Raw genomic sequence first — 20,000 nt, 5'->3', positions numbered from 1 at the left:
GGTGGTGTGAAGATACTCCCCTTGCGGTTGCATGTCTCGCAATTCTTTAGTTCGGTTCTGTGTCCCTTCTTTTCTTCTTTACTTGTTCCCTCATTTCTCTCCTCTCTGTTTTTGTTGTCGCTATAAACGTCTCTCAATGTTCATTCTTTGCTCGCTTCTCCTTTATTCCTTTTGTCCTATCATACTTTCTCTTTATCTCTTGTTTCCATCATCTTCGAGACCCGATTCTTTTGCTGCTTCATCGTTCTTTCTTTACTGTTACCACCTGCTTATCCTTATCCCTCATATTTTTCTTACACTTATCTGCATTGTCTTCCCTTTCCTTTTTTACCCTCTCATTTCTCATCCACCCGTCCTTTACTAATACTATACCCATCTTGTGGCAACATTTCCCTTCCCCAAGACAGGCAGATTCTTGAGGTGATGACGACATTTTTACACATTCTTTCTCAATCACTCTGCTTCGGTGTGCTTTTCCTGCTTTGGGAAGTTACGTCATAGCCGTAAGTTGTCCTTCAGGCACTTGCTGCCCAAATTTGTTGCGCTCTTTAATTCATCATCTATTTTTCCCCATAATTAATATGAAAATAATGCTATGCACGAACAACTTTTTATGCACACACATATATACATATATATCGATTATATATATATATATATATATATATATATATATATATATATATATATATATATATATATATATATATATATATGGAATCTACTGGTCACGTTTTACCAGGTACGTTTGTAATTGTAATAGCCACAATGCCTTCTTAGCTTCTCGAATTCTTCACACGTTTTGGATACGCCTTAGATCCATATAAAAGAAATATGGGAGTAATTCTGATGTCCGGTAGCGGGTAACGAACCCACATCCCGAATGATCAGAAAGAGGTCACGTTCCTGACCTGACTACGAGAAGGATAAAAGTTTATTGCCGCTCATACATACAGGTACCTGACGAATTCAGATATATCTATTAGAGCTGGAATAGACCCTTCCTCACCATCGTAGCCAAGTGGGCAATAATTTTTATTGCTTTTTAGGCTGAAATGTATATATAGAATCTACTGGTCACCTTTTACCAGATACGTACGTACCTGTCATATCCATATTTTGCTCTAGATAAATATACCCCAAAAATAAAGCATAAGATATGCTTGAATTTAACACCGAACAAAACTACAATAAAGCAGCTTTACAATAATATAGAGCATATTTATATTTATGCCAACCACTGTGCTGAAAATGTAAAGAAAAGGGAAAATAACTGATACGTAGCAATATTTATTTTACTGGCATGATTCTATAAAATTACTTATAATACAAGAGTACTGATTTTGGCGTTATTCTAGGCTGCACTTTATCGCAATCTTTTCAAGCAACCAAAACAACAGAAATAAAAAGTCAAAAGGACAATGTGACAATACCAGAAGAAGTTATATATACATATTTCTATTGTAAAAATTATTCACCAACAGCAAAGTTATAGAGATATACACAAATTCTTTTTTACACAAATCACAACTATGGCAAATTGCCATTCCAGTGAAATATAAATTATTACTAATGATTTCAGCAATGGGTACATTATTGTGCATGTCACCTCCTTCCAGTGGAAAGAATGGCGCAGTGTTAAACCCGATGACTCTGCAAATCTTTTCGGAGTAAAGGTCCTAGACCTATGCCACCTTTCTGTCCTGACTCCCACTTAACAAAGTTGACTAACAACCATCTACATAGCTGAATATATTGGCCAAGATGGACGTTTTAGGGAGCGAGCACAAAGATATTTTCCCTGCCCAAACACACACACATAACCATACAATATTATCCCTCTGTTTGTTTCAGATCTGCTTCGGCGACAAATGAAATACTGTTGATAAACTCCCTAGTATATCACCAACTCACTGCATTTGCCTGAGCAACGCGTTGCTAATGCAGGTCCGTAAGTAATGGTAATGTTCATATTGTAATAATAACAAAGATTGAAAAAGTAAACTTCATTTAAATAACAGATAGATAGATGGAAGGGAGAAACAAACAGCCGTCACAACAAATACTCCCGGTTTCGTAATGAAATATCCCCCGAGAAGAACATAGTAAATGGTGATAATTAATTGAATTAAAGGAGATAAGACAAACAGGTGCTGCTATTTAGACCGTGAAAAGGAGGATGGCATTGCTCGGGAAAAATCAGATGCTTTGTCTTTATTTATGTTCCACTCCTTCGTCATAAGAATACATAATATTTTAAGAGAATGTCTCTCCAATGAAATAGTCATTATTTTGTGCAAGGGCTACTATTTAAATCCATAGACACGCAGGTGCACAGACCGGTACACACACGTGTTGGATTATACAGCACTGTATTTATTGCCAACTATAGAGGAGAAAGGCATAGGCCTAACTGGCTTCACCAGCTGTAATGCAGAAGTCACTCCCTCTACAGAATAAACTTCTTAAAGTAGAAAAAATATGACTATACTAATTTTACTCACATGCAACTATTTGCATGTGGATACAAAGTGAAATAAATTTGTTTAATCGAGTGAAGCAGTGGCCGAAATCCTCGCCAGCGAAAGCCAAGCAACATAACATCACTATCTTATGCCCAAGTTAACACGATGATTGCAGGCCATAATGCAATAACACGTAAAAATAACACATAGCACGATTGTTATTTCGTCAGTTGTTCGGTCAACACGCAACTGATTTCATGAGGCTTCGCCAGAAATTCCAGTTCTTCCTCGTTCACGGTGGAACACACTGATAGCCTTGAAGCTACGCATTGGTCGGGTTCAAGTGCAACACGAGGAGTACACACTTTGACTTCCGGCTTGTCTTAGATAATGTGTTGGCGATTTCTCGTTCTGGGAACGGTCTCTTCGTGGAAATTTGGGAGCTTTCGTTGAAAACATTGTTTATATTAGAGCTTTAAAAAATGCCGTGCTTCTGAACGGTATTTATGAAGTACTAATACAATAACAGTAATTGATAATTTGGAGTCCGCATCTGTTGGAGACGGTTACAACTTCTAACATTTACTCAATGATGGGCAGTAACAGCTGCGAACACACACACACATATATAGTGTATATATATATATATATATATATATATATATATATATATATATATATATATATATATATATATATATATATATATATTATATATATATATATATATATATGTGTGTTTGTGTGTGTGTGTGTGTGTGTGTGTGCGTATGTATATGTACAAAGTTTACTCAGAGATATTTTACACTTATATCAAAATATCTAATCGTACTTAATCATGAACAGTGGTAACGATAACTTTCAAAAGTGGCATGTCGAATATTAATTTTAAAAGAAGGAAACAAACGAATAATCCTAATAAACTCAAAGTAACGAGTGCCACCACATTTCTGGTCGATATTTGCAATTTTTGTCCATTTGTTTGTTTTGATGGAATTTCCCTTTTTCAGTAGTTTTTCATTTCGAGTAAGGGAACAAACGAGGCTTACGGCCATTATTAAATTGTCTATTCACCACCATTGGTGCCTTTAGTGCACCCATATGTCATGTTCCATCTGCCAACTCCATTCAGCTTTCGGGTTTTAAATCGATCACACTTATCTCTCTCGACAAATCTCACCAACTCCGTCATTATTCCTTTCATGTTGGTTTGAATAGCCCGACCGTTAGAACATTCTTTTGGACTCACGATTTCAACATCAGGCAGTTAAACTTCATCTACCATGATCTAATCAATATCAGAGAGAGAGAGAGAGAGAGAGAGAGAGAGAGAGAGAGAGAGAGAGAGAGAGAGAGAGAGAACACGACAGCCTTGTCTGCCTCTCCCGTTATAGATCAAGCAGACGCCGTCCCATTATTTTTACCTGGATTTCCAATAAAGAATGTCGGAGGTATGCAGGATGGAAGCGAAGGTATGCTGTTGCGCAGACGCTCCAGACACACGCGAGCAACTTGTGGGAGGGTTTACCAGACGGAGGGTCCATTCCTTCTCGTTAGATGTGGAAAAAGGGATATCTGGATCTGCAGACGTGAAATATGAAACTTTTTAGGTGAAAGAGGGATGGGACTCTAACCCTGTACATGAAACGCTGCTCAGAGGTAACTCATCGAACCGTGGTCGGTAAGTGCCCTGGCGAAAGCGCGTGGTTATTGGTGTCCGGGCACTGAGGAAGTCCCTTGCCGGTGATGATGAGGACTCGACACGACCCAAGCCTTATAAACGTCTGCGACGCAATGCATGATGCTGATTGGCGAAGACAGATGAATTAACCAATAAGGGTGCATGACTTCAGCCGGGAAGACGAGTCAAATCTTCATGGAACAGGAGTCTAGACATCTTTGATAGCGGTGACTGTAGACAGATGAAGCATTCAAGGAAGGAGGAATTCAAAGTGAAGGGCACCAAGTCAGACTTATGGTCATTAATAAATTTTCACCTCAATTGAATGAAGGGGGATAATTTATATTTAAAGACAGGTTCTATAGTCTATTTTTTTTATTCATCACAATGTAAAAGAAAATAAAACGATTCTCCGCCCAGTTTTCAATATAAATACTTACAGAGCAATCTATCTCATGCTTGATACGATGCACCATTGACAAGTTGCGAATCGCTGATATTTTATCACTTTTGTATGATTAACGTCAAACAAAAGACAAATCAATTAGCTCTATTAAAGCTGATGACAGTTTTTTTTTAGACGGGACATTCAAGCAATCCAGTGACGGGGGGAAACGGAAGTGTTTCACTAATTAAGAAAGCATATGCAATTTATTAAGTTTTACACCTTTAAGAAAGCATTTACATTCCTGTTTGATTAAGAATTTTACTAATTATGAAAAAAGCTATATATATATATATATATATATATATATATATATATATATATATATATATATATATATATATATATATATATATACAGTATATATGATATATATATATATATATATATATATATATATATATATATATATATACATATATATATATATATATATATATATATTTACATATATATAGTATATTTATATATATAAATGTATATATATATATATATATATATATATATATATATATATATATATATAAGAAGAGGAAAGCCAGAGTTCAGATCGAAGGAAAAAAGCAAATGACACGAGGAAAAAGGTTTAAGATTTCAGGATGCATTGGGCAGAGGAAGGTGGAGAAGGGTGACAGGAAACAGCTACCCCATATAGGAATGGGCAAAGCTGAAGACAAAGCAGATTTTATATATATATATATATATATATATATATATATATATATATATATATATATATATATATATATATATATATATATATATATATATATAGTCTTGATTCTCTTTGGACAACAGGAGAACTATGTGATGACCTGTCAGTGGCGCTTCGCTCCAGGTTCATTTGTGCTGACATTGCAATTTGCTCAGTCAGATGCAGAGAACGATTTGGTCATGGTCCGGGAACATGGAAATAGCATGATAGAATGTTGAACTGATGCGCAGGAAGTGCCCAGGTTCTGGTGGGGTATGTGCGTGTGTGTCCAGCCTCCCACAGTATATTATCTAGGGGATAGACTCTTGCAAGTGCATTGCAGTAAGAGATATGGGTCTATTTGGTTAGTGGTAGTGTGATAAGATCGCCACTATGAAGATACATTATTTACGGCCTTAGAACGTAAGTAAAATCGGCCAGTGACATTTATATCTTTCCCAGACTTTAGAAGGAAAACCCCCGGTTTGGAAGCAGTGAAACTGAACAATGTCTACATAATGAATTTTTCTGTATTATGCTCCATTAGACATTTTCTGTTTGAACATGTATTCATTCCAGGTTTTTAATATAATGAAAATGTTTCTTTCAACAGGAATCGAACATCGTCCTGGGAGGATGAATATTTGGAAAGTGGTGTTTTTACTCTTACATAAGGTATGACTTTTATTGCGGTCATTATGACCTTATTACTTTGCTTGGTGACCGGGGTGTTATTCACTTGCATTGCTTGGCATAAAATAATGACTATGCTTGTTTGTGAAACAGTATTTTCTCTAGTTATGTTTTCCATTGATATGGGGTGTGCCTCGCACCATTTCATGACCATAGCTTTTGCTGAATCACTTCGTTAAATTTGTCAATAAAGTCTAGTTTTGTATATCAGTGTCTCATTTCAGTAGGCCTTTGTGTAAAGATAGGTTTAGAGAGAGTCCTCTGACGAAGGTTAAGGGTTCTGCTGACTCAAGGAAGAGCCACGACTACCAGAGACATCTCAAGAAAAGTGAGATGCTAGATTCTGTTCTTAAAACAGATACATCAATAAAAGATGGCCCTTCCGAACCCGGGCCATTAACATATATACATACATATATATATATATATATATATATATATATATATATATATATATATATATATATGTGTGTGTGTGTGTGTGTGTGTGTGTGTGTGTGTGTGTGTGTGTGTGTGTGTGTGTGTACACGTATATCTGTATATGGCATAGGACTTGAATCTTAAACCTTAAAATACTGGTTTAGAATTGGGAGGCTAACACCTGGAGCCAGTCCGTCATTGGAGAAAAGATTTAAAAGTAAATACAAGCACACTGTGTATGTGGGTGTGTATCTAAACTGCATTTTTATAATATACTTGGGGAATCATGATAATTTCATTTTAGGGAGGTCAGCAGTGACAGCAGAAGTCAGTAGTTGTGGACAGCCTGACGTAACAAAACAAGTTTATGCAAGTTCTCCGTAAACCCTTCGAAATAGAATTGTTATTGTTGTTATTGCGTAAGCACCTTAAGATTGTTAGATAAAAATAACTAAAATGTTGTGCATCGAGCAAAATACCTAAAATACTGTATGTCTATTCAGCTGGAAAACTAAAACCAGACGTTCAAATATTCGCGCTCAGCTGAAAGCTAATGAGAGCAGTAACTGTTGAGGCCTGCATACTTGATCTGACGTTATCAGTCATGACGTAATCCAAGGTTAGCAATCAAAGGTTAGTTGATGTTTATTACTATTTGTTTTCAACTATATTTTGTGCTAACTGTAGATTTGATAGGATATAGTAGTTATCTGTGTTTTATCGATATGCCGCAAGTATAAAAAGGCACAAAATTTCACGTATTTACCTTTCCGCCGAAGGATGAACAATTGTCAGCAATATGGCTTCGAGCCTTGGATGTGGATAATCACACCGATTAAAAATAGGAAAGTGAACACCACTTTGTTTTGTTAATACGATCTGTGGTTGGGTACTGGTCAAGTAAAAATACCCCATTTGAAGTTACAGGGTTGGTTTATAACCAGTGGGAAATCAAAATAGTTGAAACTGAAAAACAAAAATAAGATCAGATTTGTGGTTAGTACTATCTGTATCTACACGGATATGAATCGTGGTTATGGCAATGAAACTAAGCCAGTGTTTAAAAGATGTCTCGATTTGAGAAAACAGAGTTAATAAGATTTTTAGGAGTCAGAGGGCAGGAGAGAGCTAAATTGCGGAAGTTCTATTATGTAACTAAGATAATGACGAAGGGGAGATAGAACTGACTTGAATATATTATCCGTGTAACCCACAGGAGAGCAGTGCATTATAGTATCAACTGGGCTTCTGTTGGCAATGGCTCCAGAAGGGGGTGGAAGACCTAGACCTACTTGGATGCGAACTATGAGAAGGGAGGCTGAGGATGGTAATGACTTGGACTATTATGCATTTCAGCTGTCAAGTTTACAGTGTTTGGAGAGTTATTATGAAATTAATTACTTGATGTTACTTCAACGCTTGTCTCTGGGCATTAGTTGCAACCTGCAAGTATGCAAGTGAATAAGCCAACACAATGAATTAATAAATTGATTGACGAATGAAGAAGTAAATAAATAAATGTATATCAGTAAGAAATTAAGTATCAATAAATAAATATAGTCAGTATAAATAAATAGCAGTGAATGAATACGTATAGTAAAAATGTACAGTAGATATAGCATAAATCAATAAATAAAGAAAGAAAAGCTATAAATGGGTTTATATATGTAAATAAAGAAGTATATGATATACACATATAATGTTTATTATTTAGAAGGTGAATAATAAATAAACCAAATTCGAAATAGATATTTAATAAAAAATATATAGGATAAGATAAACATGCAATAAGTTTTAAAGACTTTCTTAAAAATCAGGATGCTAGGCCTATGCCTTCCTGGCACCATCCCCATGCGTGTGGAAGTGCACTATGGATATAATTAACACAATCAAATTAATACAATTGAAATCAGGGAAAGTATATAATGGTATTTTAATTTAATGTATTATTTATACAACTCAAAAATACGCAAAGATTTATAAGGAAACGCATAGCCAATAGTCAAACAAATTACCCAGGAAATATATAAGAAATACAATAGTTACCCCTTACACTTGGTGTGGCCAAACCATAAGATAATCTCCGACATCTGTTATATGATGCACCTATAGAACTGAAATACATTTGAAAGTAAAATGAAAAAAGACTTTATATGTTTTCAAGAATGCCATGAAATTGCAGAGCCCGTAACCCCGTTACCATGACAACCAGTTGGGTCTTCTCATGTGTTCCATACGAAGTGTCCGACCGCCCCTCAATATAAATTTCCCCAAAACTCATGAAAAGCAATGCCCCTCCTCTCAGAGACCAGCTACTTTCATAAGTAACATATTTCGAGTAAGTTGGTACACTTTTATTTTGAAGTCTTACTTGTAGGCGTATTATTAGCCTGTTTTCTTCTCAGCATGGAGATAGCCTAGGCTTAGCTTGGACAAGCAAAAGCGTGTTCATTCAGAGATTGTAAATTATACAGTAAACTTTTAACGTTACGTCACATGGCAGCCAAGGTTTATTATGGAAAAAACTTTGTACTACATAGGCTAGTCCGTTTGATTCTTGGTAAATTTGGTTACCCCGGGGTGTAGCATAGGCCTAGGTTTTGCCAAAACATCCTCTTTTTCAAGGCCGTCCTTTCCTAGGCCTAACCCAAATCCTCTCGTAAGCAGTGGTAAATATTTATAACTCTGATAGATCTAGACTTGGGCTTGGTTATTTTTAATGGTTACTCAAGTCTAGGGTAGGCTGAAATCTACTGCACTTAAACTAACCTTAGGCTAACTTATGCAGTGTAAGTTAGGGTTATCTAACCTACCCTTTTAGGGCATTGTTTGATTATTGTAGCAAAACTTAGGGCCTGTGGCCTAAATTAAGTTTAAGGTTTAGCCATATGCTTAGGAGCATTTTTGTCCAGGGTATGCGTGGCTATGCTATGTATCTTATATAGCCTAGGTGTAGTTGTGTCAGAGGTCTAAATTGTAGGTTAGGTGGTTTCTGAATGATGGAAATTTAGCCCTATTTACTTATATAGTGTGAAGGGTAAGTTAACAGTTTTGCTAACTACTGAATAACTTGTGAAGGCTTCATTAATGTTCCTAAATAAATTTAGGATAAATTGTCACCCAAGACACGAGCCTTAGGCCTGTTTGTTTTTGCAAGAATTTTTTAGATGGATATACCTTTGGCAAAGATAGGTTCAGTTGCTGAAGGATGTAATCAGCTCCAGGTGAATAAGGGTTCATGACTGGGAATGGGACATTTCTGGGTTGAGATTCAGCTTGCCAGTCAGTTTGAGAGACTACTTCCCAATAAAGGAGTGAATCTCCCACAGACAAGGTGAGGGTGTGTACAGTATTCCCTAAGGATTAACAACCAAACTTTTAAAGTAATTTGCATTTTTCAGAGTTATACAAACCAGAGCCTTTTATCATATTCCACCTCATTCACTCCGAGTACTTCTTAATGTTGAAAGAAAAAGTGCTCAGGATGGCAAGCGAATGGGATGCCCCCTGCAAACCACCTACTAATGGCTGATTTCAGCTCAGGCTGAGGAATACTCCTGCCTAAAAGGCTCTGGTATGTATACCTTAGAATGATACAGATTATCTTAGAATTTTGTGATGTTTGTGTGAAACTTAAAAACATTTTTATATTTTTCGTGTTTACAGGGCATTGTTTTCCATTTGAATACTTGCCCCATGTGTGACGCAGATTGGCATTACAAGTCAGTGCCTCAACAAGTTAATGACAGTAGGCTACCTTTTATTCCTAATGTTATGACTGTCTGAAAGCATGCAGTTTCATAAGCCACTGCCTTAAATTCTTCCTCGTTTTTTTTTTTTTTTATCAAGTACTTTAGTCACATCAGAGTCAAATTTTTCAGCTCGAAAAGACCTGCTTTCATTAAGCTACTACTCTGATGATTTACAGTATATGTTAATCAAGTTCATGTGCTCACATTGTTAACAAGCAACCTACAAATGGCATTCATTTGCCTAGAAACTTTACTTAATTTGTGAAGAAGACAAATAAATGAGTTGAATTATGGTGTAGAAGTATTGTGTTTTAGGGTAGATTTTCATCCTGTCTGACACTTGAGAGTTTCAGCATCCTTAACAGTGTAAGGGAGCTGCCACTTACAGTGCTTTGCGCTATACACCATACACTGTTTTCAGAGTTTGTTGCTGCAGAGTTTGTTGCTGCATCTTGTTTCGCCTTTGCTACATTGCTTTCTGCCTTTTACTTTTTACTGTCCAGTTTGTATAACAGTATCTTGCTTCAGTTTTCACATCTTAAATATTTAAGATTTCATCCTTCATATGAGCTATATGACGGACTGATATTGTGATTCACTGGTAAGGTTAGTGTTCATATTCTTTATACAGTTAAGAAAAAGTACAATGTGCTGTTGTACAGTGCTTGGAATAAGTGTGTTGACACTGGCCCATGAATCACAGATACTAAGGATTAGTAGGCTGACACTATGGAATATTGAAGCTGTACTCATTGTGGTTCCTTGTTTGTGGCTGCATAGGACTGTACAGTGCTATAGTTTAAGAAATCATTACATTTTGCCTTAATTTGTTATGCTAAGTGCTCAGGTAGAGATCTTCAGGCATTTTCTTTTGTGTTGTGATTTTAAATTATGGGATCTTTTTGCTCTTATGTTTTAAGTGGAAATTTTAAACTCTGATGTATATTTCTTTGCACAAGCTGTCATAAATAATGATGCTATAGAATAATTATCTTTTTTCAGATTCCTTGTGAGGAGCCCTGTGGAGTAGAGTTGCAAAGATGTGACTGTTTTTGGATGGCTATTGCCAATGTGTTTTTCAAGTTTCTAGGAGGTATTTATCATGCCCTTGCATTTGCCAGATCACTTCCTGGTTCTCTTTAATTCATTCATTCAGTGTCTTTCATCATCCAAGTCGTTAAGCTGACCCCTTCTTAATATTTCATCACCCAAGTCCTTAAGCTGACCCCTTAATAATTTATTTTTTTCTTTTTTTTAGCATCTCTCCTAATATATTCTTAATAATTCAAGAGACAACACTTTCCAGGGTCTTTTTTTTATTTTGTATAAGAGATGAAAGCTTCTTGCTTTAGTTGTGTCTCCTGTAATGCTGTTTATGTCCATTTAACAGTTTGTAGGGTTTTTTGCTTAGTGATTTTTTGTTGTTTTCACTTTTTAAGTGTATAAGCCATCCTGTTTCATGAAAGCTTGCTTTGTCAGTTAACGATCATTTTGGCATGTTCCATATGAGTCTGTACATTTTAAAATACAATGAAAATGATCACAGACACCACCCTACTTACAAAGGAGTTACATTCCGGATGGCCGTTTGTATGTTTAATTGTTTGTAAGTTGGTTACTGTACTCTTCATGCCCATATAAGTTCAGTATGGTATAAAATCAATACAGCACTGTATGTTTTTTCATCTTAAAACACAATACACTGTAAATACATGTTGTTCACAAGTAGGGTGGTGCCTATGATAATTATGGCAAAATTCAATTGTGCCATTTGATTTGTTTGTTAGCAAGATTTTGCTAAAAGTTATCTGCCATTGGTGACTACAGTATAAATTTATCGTGTGGAGGGTGTCACCCAGTGAATATTTCCACCACATCTGCTCAATTTACACTTGTCAGTTCTGGATACGTTCTGTTAAAACAAGATTTCTTAATAGCTGATACTGGTGAAAGCACATGCAAGTTCATAGGTGTTACTATTATTATTATTATTATTATTATTATTATTATTATTATTATTATTATTATTATTAAAAAATACTCACAGTAGCATGAGTCTTGAAATGGGGAAGCAAACCCACAGTTATTTTTATGTGTACATATATTTAAAGATAAATTAATACATATAGCTTTCGGGAACTTGTTCCCAAAAGCTATCTGTATTGATTTATCTTTAAATATATACATATACATAGCTGTGGTTTGCTTCTCCATTATTATTATTATTATTATTATTATTATTATTATTATTATTATTATTATTATTACCTCCTGTAGAGAAGTTATTGTTCATGATGATCATCCCTGTCATTTTTGAAAATCACTCATAATCCCCATTGTTGAAGTTCTGGGATATGTCATCATCATTGTCATTATCATAACAGTCATTGTTATTATATTCACCTCTGTCATGATGATCAGTCCAAGAGGTATAATTACTGGCTGAGGCTAGGCTGTGGCAGCTGCTAAGCAAATACTCTGGGCTCTACTCTGGGGGCCAAATTTTCAGTTTTGCCAAGGGTAGCATAAGCCACTGCTGAATGCTACAAAAGGATAACTAGATTTAGTGATGTGATTGTTCCTAAGTAGGTCTAAGGGCCAGCAATAAAATTTTTGGTAAAAAAAAAAAAGCATAGGTAAGACTAGTGCTTGTTCATGGTTTTCCACCGCTTGCCAGTACTTTCTTTTTAGAGCTTTGCTTGAGTACTGACAGACTTTTTGGCCCTTGGTATTCTGAGCAACCTGTCTTACTGCTGTTTCCACAGATACACATTACTATTAAGCCTCTTGCAACAGTTATCTTGCCTGTGGAGATAACCCCCCATGGTACTGAGTACAGTCCATACTCCTCTAATGCTAGATCCTGCCTCGGTATGTCTCATGCCATAACTGAGAAGAGCAAGACTCTTGAATGGAGTAAGGTGAAGAAACGCAAGCACATTTTTTCCTCTTCTTCCTCGTCATTGAGTCGTTCTTTCTCTGTATTCCTTGGAAAGAAGAAGAAATTCTGTTGGAGTTTGAGTGAATGCTTTCTTCCTTCAGGGTTTGGCAGCAGCATTCATTCTCTTGTGGGTGGAATTTCTGCTATAGGTAGGGGTGAAACACGTCTCTGAGCATACGTGTGAACCAGTTTGTCTGTTTCCTTTTGAGAGATGAGAACTGTCCCAGACCCTCAGGCAGTGTCTGGTTCATCCAGAACTCTGGATGTACACGCTTAAGATTATCAGATCTTGCAGTTGCAGACAGGGTTTATATGTGGAGGGTCGCCGCATAACAGTACCACTGAGTGTCATGCTGAATAAAATGTCAGCATTCATTCATAGCCTCTGCTACTTCAGTTTTAGGTTTGATGGTATGAAAATCTTTTTGGGATGTATGAGGTAGGAATAATAGGATCTTGTGGCCTAGCAGGAGGCACGTATAAAGCTTGCTTATAGGCATGGTAGCAACGAGAGTTTTTGGTAAGGCACTTACTTCAGCAAGCTCAGGGACTGACGTGACAGCCTCTTGGAAAATTATAGCTCGCAAGGATGTGGCAAGAGCACTTACAGGGGTACATATTAGCGTAACCTAAGCTAGGTTGTAGAGTCCTACCTGGCTTGTGGGATAGGGGGAGGGGCAAAGCTGACTTAAAGCTCTGTAAATAATAGAGGGAAATACATTACATGAAAATTTTCTAATCTAACCTCACCCAGGGCTCGAGTTTGGTGGTTGGTTGGTATTACTGTATATCACGCTGGCTAAGTTAGTTTATATCAAGCTACAGTAGGCTTTTATCTAAAGACATCTTGAAAGTGAGGTAAAGCATTGAAGTGCATAAGAGCACTGTTGTGGACCTATGGACTTTTTCCAACCTATGAAGATGATTCAGAATCATACCTGGTTGAGGTTGATAAACTCTGCAACCTAGTCTGGGCTAGAGTGCCCTAAATCTTAAATGAAATAGTACACAGATGAATCATAAAGAGTTCTCCCTTAATCTGGTATTTCCCAACCTGACTTTCTCTAACTGGTATTTCCCAACCTGACTTTCTCTAACTAAACCTAATCTAAAGTAAGACACTAATTTCCAATGGCCTTTGGGGCTGCTTACCTTGGACCTCCCTTTAGTACTGCATATATTTAGCAACATATTTGTTTTTGTATTTGGCTACTGTCCATCACCTGCCCTATTGTATTAACTAAACAGATGACTATATGTAACATGCAGATGATGGAACCTCTCTATCATGTATGTACTGGTAAAAAGCTGCCTAATTTACAATATGTAAAGATGATCCTTGCATTCAGTGTGATGGACCTGGCACTTAACATCAATCAACAGGGCTGTCTATATTGACCCCAGGGGACTGTCGATTTAGGCCTTTCTGTAAATAATTGTGTGTGTGAAGTCGCCTCCGTTTGACATATCAGTGTAATTGTTGTATGTACAGTATATGCTCAAGCCCCTTCTAAGACTTATACACAACAGATCTGTGTTAGTTGCTGACATCATGAGTCTTTTACCTAGTCTTATCATGATCTTACTCATGAGTCCTCTCCATTTGACAATAACGATGTGTATGGTTGGATTTTTCCCTGTAAATTCTTTTGCTGTGGACTTTGTGCATATTGTATTGTACTTTTGCACTTACTCTGTGGTAAAAATTATCCAGGTTTCCAACATTCTCACTAGTATTAACATGACCATCAGTGATGGCTTCCTCTGATTCCACACAACTAGTTATGTTTACAAGGCCCTTCTGTCATTATTTTGCTCATTTAGAGTATTGTATCCTGCTCCTCCTCCTTTCTGCTTCACTAGGTCTGATTTTATTGTGTTGAACAGTAAGATAAACTTTCTTTATATATGTAGTGCCCCTGAAGCACTGCATCTTAGGTCCAATTGGCCAGTGATGTCTTTTCATGCGAGCATCTACTGGAGAATTTGATGCAGCATGACACTGTTTATGTAATTTTCCTATTCATCTGTTGATTTCCATAGTAAAGCTGTTTACGCTATGGGGTCTGTAATGCTTCTTTTAGTGGGGTCTGTAATGCTTCTTTTAGGGCACTAACATTCATGGGTGCATAGTCACTCCTTCCAGTCAACTTCTTGAGGCTCTAGATGTTAAGTCTTCCAGCAACTGTTCTAGATACCACAGTTATTGACGTAAGAGATATAAGTTTCAGACCGCTATAGAGGTGTTATTTGGCTGATTTATGGCCTTTGATGAACTTTCTCATCATATTGACCAGGGGCTGTAGGTGGGATTTCTCAAGCCCACAGTGCAATATGACTTTCTTCATCCTGGCCTTGGAAGTAGTACCACTTCTAGTAGCCAGATCTTCTGCTGCTGACAGAGGCTGTATGTGCATTGCTTAACTCATTATATTTTTCCGATTGTCCTATTGCCATTGGTGCTCAGGTAGATGATGAATTCTTCTAGTCTTAACTCTGGTATGTTGTACTCTTGAGAGGTGTGTTGTACTCTTGATAGATGAATGGTCTGTCATTAGCACATCTGATAGGTGTACTGTACTCTTGATAGATGAGTGGTCTGTCATTAGCACATCAGGTTTTCCTTTGTATATCACTGAATACTCCCAGTATACCCAGCTTTAGTTCTAAATTCCACATTTCGCATAGAAGTTTCTTGATGGCCATTGTGAAACGGTCTTTAGTAACTACCACAATATGTTTTTTGCAAATGCTCTTTAACAGACTAATTTATTCTTGAGGGTTTCCCCTACACCCTTAGGGAGACATTTGAATGCTCCGTCTAAAGCTCAGACAGCAGATAAAAGGGTAGTTCTTTATCCTTTATCCTTCTTTTTGAAACAGCAAGTTTGCTGTTAAATGCTCCTGAGATGTTATGCAGATTCTATACTGTTTCTATATTGAGTCTGACCTCACTGATTGTTTTAAGTAGGGCAGGATGACCAAAAGAGTCAAATGCCTTATGGAAATTTATAAATGAAAGGTACAAATACTTGCTTTTCTTCTGGACTTGATGCGCATGCTCACAAAGGTTGAGAATATTTAAGCTGATGCCATATTCTGCTTTAAAGTTTTGCTTTCAGTTCGACACCAGTATTTGTACTGCAAATCTCTTCAGTGAAAACTTATTGATGCCTCTAGTCACTACCAGACGAATGCTATTGAGGCCAGGTGCTTTCTTTGGAATTATCATGCTCTTGATCCACGTAACTTCTTTAGTGGCCACATTTTCTTGGAGATGATCCCCCCTACCCCGCTGCCATTCTTATTGTTCTCTATAATTTGCTGCATCAGCGACGTGACCAAAAAAAGGCCATGCCTAAACTCCAGAGCCCTGGGCAATAAAGATGGATGAGCTAAGGGTTCCTTCCCTTTAATGGAATTTTGAGCAATGTAGTCTCAGTTCTCCTATCCTCATTAAACAACTGCATATTTATGCTTCCTTTGGACTCTGTTGGACAATCTTTCGCTGCAAGATGAGAGTTCCTTTTACCTAGATACTTGAGAGTACCTAGTCTCTCAACTGTTATAACATTCATACTTTCTGACTCTTCCACAAATGAATCAGTATTAGTACTTGATGGTATCAGGATGATAAAATCCCAGCAACACACAGGGGCCAGCAGCCTCCAAATACTCATTCTTGGCATTACCAGCATGGTGTAAGTGCAAATGCTCTTCTCATGATCTCCAGCCACTTGCCTGACCCCCATGCTGTCTACCTTCATTTCTGTTTAGGTCTTGGGAAAGTCCACCGTCCTTGGTCCAACTTGTCTGTCACTTGATGGTTACTTGGTGGTAATCCACTCTCTTCCTCAGTCATTTTCTGCTGTTGACTTCCTTTGTGTTCCTCGAGTGTCCTTATTATTCGAACTACGACTTACAACTTCCTTGCATCATTTCGAGTGATTGTCCTGATTGGGTTCTCTGCGTAAAAACTTGGGAATGGGTTCACTGGTAGTCTCATTACTCTTGTCCTGATTGGGTTCTCTGTGTAAAAACTTGGGAATGGGTTCACTGGTAGTCTCATTACTCTTGTCCTGATTGGGTTCTCTGTGTAAAAACTTGGGAATGGGTTCACTGGTAGTCTCATTACTCTTGTGTTTGCTGCATTGGTTTATCAAAATACTGTTAATATCTTGTGAGAGCACTTTCATTTATATCATATAATGCATACTTGATATTTCCTTTTTCTTAATTCTGTCCCCAGATACTTGCTGAATCCTCAAATATTTCATTTCTTTCATGGCCTTCTTATAGCCTGTAATCTTTCTCTTAGTTCTGATTCTTTCAAGAAAACCCTCAGGAAAAGGATGTGCTGAATATAGTTAAAGATGAAAGGGCTGTCTTTATGTTCCACGTTGTACTCTACTATTTTCTTTACTTTCTCATAAGCCCACCATTTCTTTTCCAGTATTTCTTTTCAGGTGGTGTATTCTCATTCTCTTAAGCTTTCTTCGTCGCTTCATGTTGATCTGTCTGGTATGTAGGCTGGTTGGCTTTATATCCAATCTCTTTCTCTCTAGAGTAGATCTCTATACTGTGCTTGACTGTCCTCTGCCGAAACACTCTCCACCAATCTTTTTTGGAATAAGCACTCATGTTTACTTTTTTTTGCAAATGTTTTCTGACGGTTCTTTATTTTTCCATGATACAGGCATTCAAGTTTTGCAATATTTAAAATGGGCTCCTCTCTGATGTAAACATCTGCCATAGTATGTTATATGTTTTAGTGGTGAATGGAGAATTTTGGTTTAATTTGCAAAGTTTTATTAGTAGGAATTGACATTTCTGGCCATTTACAGTTGGTGGTGAAGGCATCAGGAGTAGATTGTATCACTGAAGTCTTGCTCTTTTGCTTCGGTGATTGGGTGAGTTTCTGTTTGGCAATGGAAATGACTTTAGATTTATTCTGTCGAGTTGTCATTTTTCACTTTCTTTGGTATTGTTAATTCTATGAGTTATTCAGGGTGTGCTGAAGATGTGCTTGTGCAAAGATTTGCTTTCATATTGCATTATCTGAGTCATGTTATCTGCAAAGATAACATCGGGTCTTCCTGGTCCCAGGGTGTTTGTCGGTCCAGTAGTGTTTAAAGAGGTTGGGGGATAAAATCCCCGTCCTGTGGTACACTGCGTTCGGTTACAATGGCTTTACCTAGTACGTGTCATCCTCTTCATTCCGGGGACTTCAACTGCACTGTTTCCGTATGCTTAGTTCCTTGTCCTCTTTGGGAAGAATTTTATGCACCCCTTTTCTATAAAGTAACGAAAAATAATCTCTCTCTCTCTCTCTCTCTCTCTCTCTCTCTCTCTCTCTCTCTCTCTCTCTCTCTCTCTCTCTCTCTCATTTATACAATATATATATATATATATATATATATATATATATATATATATATATATATATATATATATATATATATAATGTGTGTGTGTATGTGTATTTATGTTAGAATCTGATGGTCACTTTTCACCAGGTAGGATACGCTTGTCACCACAAAACCTGAGATCCAAATGCAAGACTATGAAGCACTTCTGAAGTCCGTACTTCCATACAAACATAAATACAAACTTATACACATGCATACACGTGTTTTGTACAGGAGTGCTTTATGTCAAAAGGGGTACCACAAATATATTTAGATTTTTATGCAAATTTCTATAAGAAAAAGGCACAAGCTTTAGTTGTGCAATAAGTAACAGTTTTAGAATGATTATTTTATCAGTAAAAAATTACGACTGACTTCCTGTACTGTTATTATAGACGGATAATTGATAATTCAAAACCGACTTCAATTGAGACATAAATTTGAATTAATGATGATTATCAAGTGTCATTATATATTATTATGATTATAAATGCTATACAGTGATTCATGCGATGTTGGTTATTGCTATAATTAAATAAACTTTTGTTGTTTTGAAGGTAATTTCCTCTCTCTCTCTCTCTCTCTCTCTCTCTCTCTCTCTCTCTCTCTCTCTCTCTCTCTCTATATATATATATATATATATATATATATATATATATATATATATATATATATATATATATATATATATATATATATATATATATATATATATATATATATATATATATATATATATATATATAATAATAAGACTTTTCAGTCGAGAAACATGCCAAGTGCCATTTTTAAAATATAAATTAAATTAAAAATAAATTAAATTAAAAATACTTTGGCCCAGAATGGCGCTTGGCATGTTTCTCGACTGAAAGGCTCATATATATTATATTATATTATATATGTATATTATATATAGGTGTATGTATATAGGCCATATATATATGTATATATTATATATATATGTATATACTGTATATATATGTATATATACATATAGTATATACATATAAATGTCTATATATACAAATATATTTATATATATATGTATATACATACATATACACATACGCACTTATATGAATGAAAAACTGTTAACCGTGACAGATTTATTGTGCTGGAAACGCTAAGGCTATCTTTTCCTCACAAGACCGATTATAGCGAGACCAGGAAAAAAAAGAAAAGTACAGTATAATTTCTGATGGAAACCACAGTGTGCATCAAGGATAAGCCAACTATTTTCCCAACAATTACACTTACACCATCAATATCAATAACAATAACTAAAACCGCAGAAAAATTCAAGCAACTACCAAAGTTGTGTTGCAACAAAATGTGCATTAATGCTACAACACTTCAGCTGCAACAACACTGACGTGTAGTGAGATCCACAATATAAGCAGCTGCATTTGAATCTCTGGAGAACAAAAGTGTTATAAGATTTGGTAACGCAAACAATTGAACGAACTCTGAGCAAACTAGCCACAACTGCAACAGTGGTCAC

General features: G+C 36.4%; 2 protein-coding genes across 3 annotated transcripts in view; one reads left to right on the top strand and one right to left on the bottom strand.

Annotated features, from left to right (window-relative positions):
* Positions 1-20,000, bottom strand: part of LOC136843343 (ADP-ribosylation factor-like protein 4C) — a 124,634-nt gene that overhangs the window by 39,222 nt on the left and 65,412 nt on the right. The window lies entirely within an intron of this gene.
* Positions 8,609-20,000, top strand: part of LOC136843342 (neural-cadherin-like) — a 721,385-nt gene continuing 709,993 nt past the window's right edge. Inside the window, exons 1-2 of one of the 2 annotated variants that reach the window (XM_067111634.1) lie at positions 8,609-8,736; positions 11,153-11,243. The gene's annotated coding sequence lies outside the window, so the exon portion shown is untranslated. The remainder of the gene's footprint in view (positions 8,737-11,152; positions 11,244-20,000) is intronic. The other variant, XM_067111635.1, reaches the window with a different exon arrangement.

This window comes from Macrobrachium rosenbergii, chromosome 11, assembly GCF_040412425.1.
Source record: "Macrobrachium rosenbergii isolate ZJJX-2024 chromosome 11, ASM4041242v1, whole genome shotgun sequence".
Classification (NCBI taxonomy): domain Eukaryota; kingdom Metazoa; phylum Arthropoda; class Malacostraca; order Decapoda; family Palaemonidae; genus Macrobrachium; species Macrobrachium rosenbergii.
This window is presented reverse-complemented; position numbering and strand designations above follow the sequence as displayed.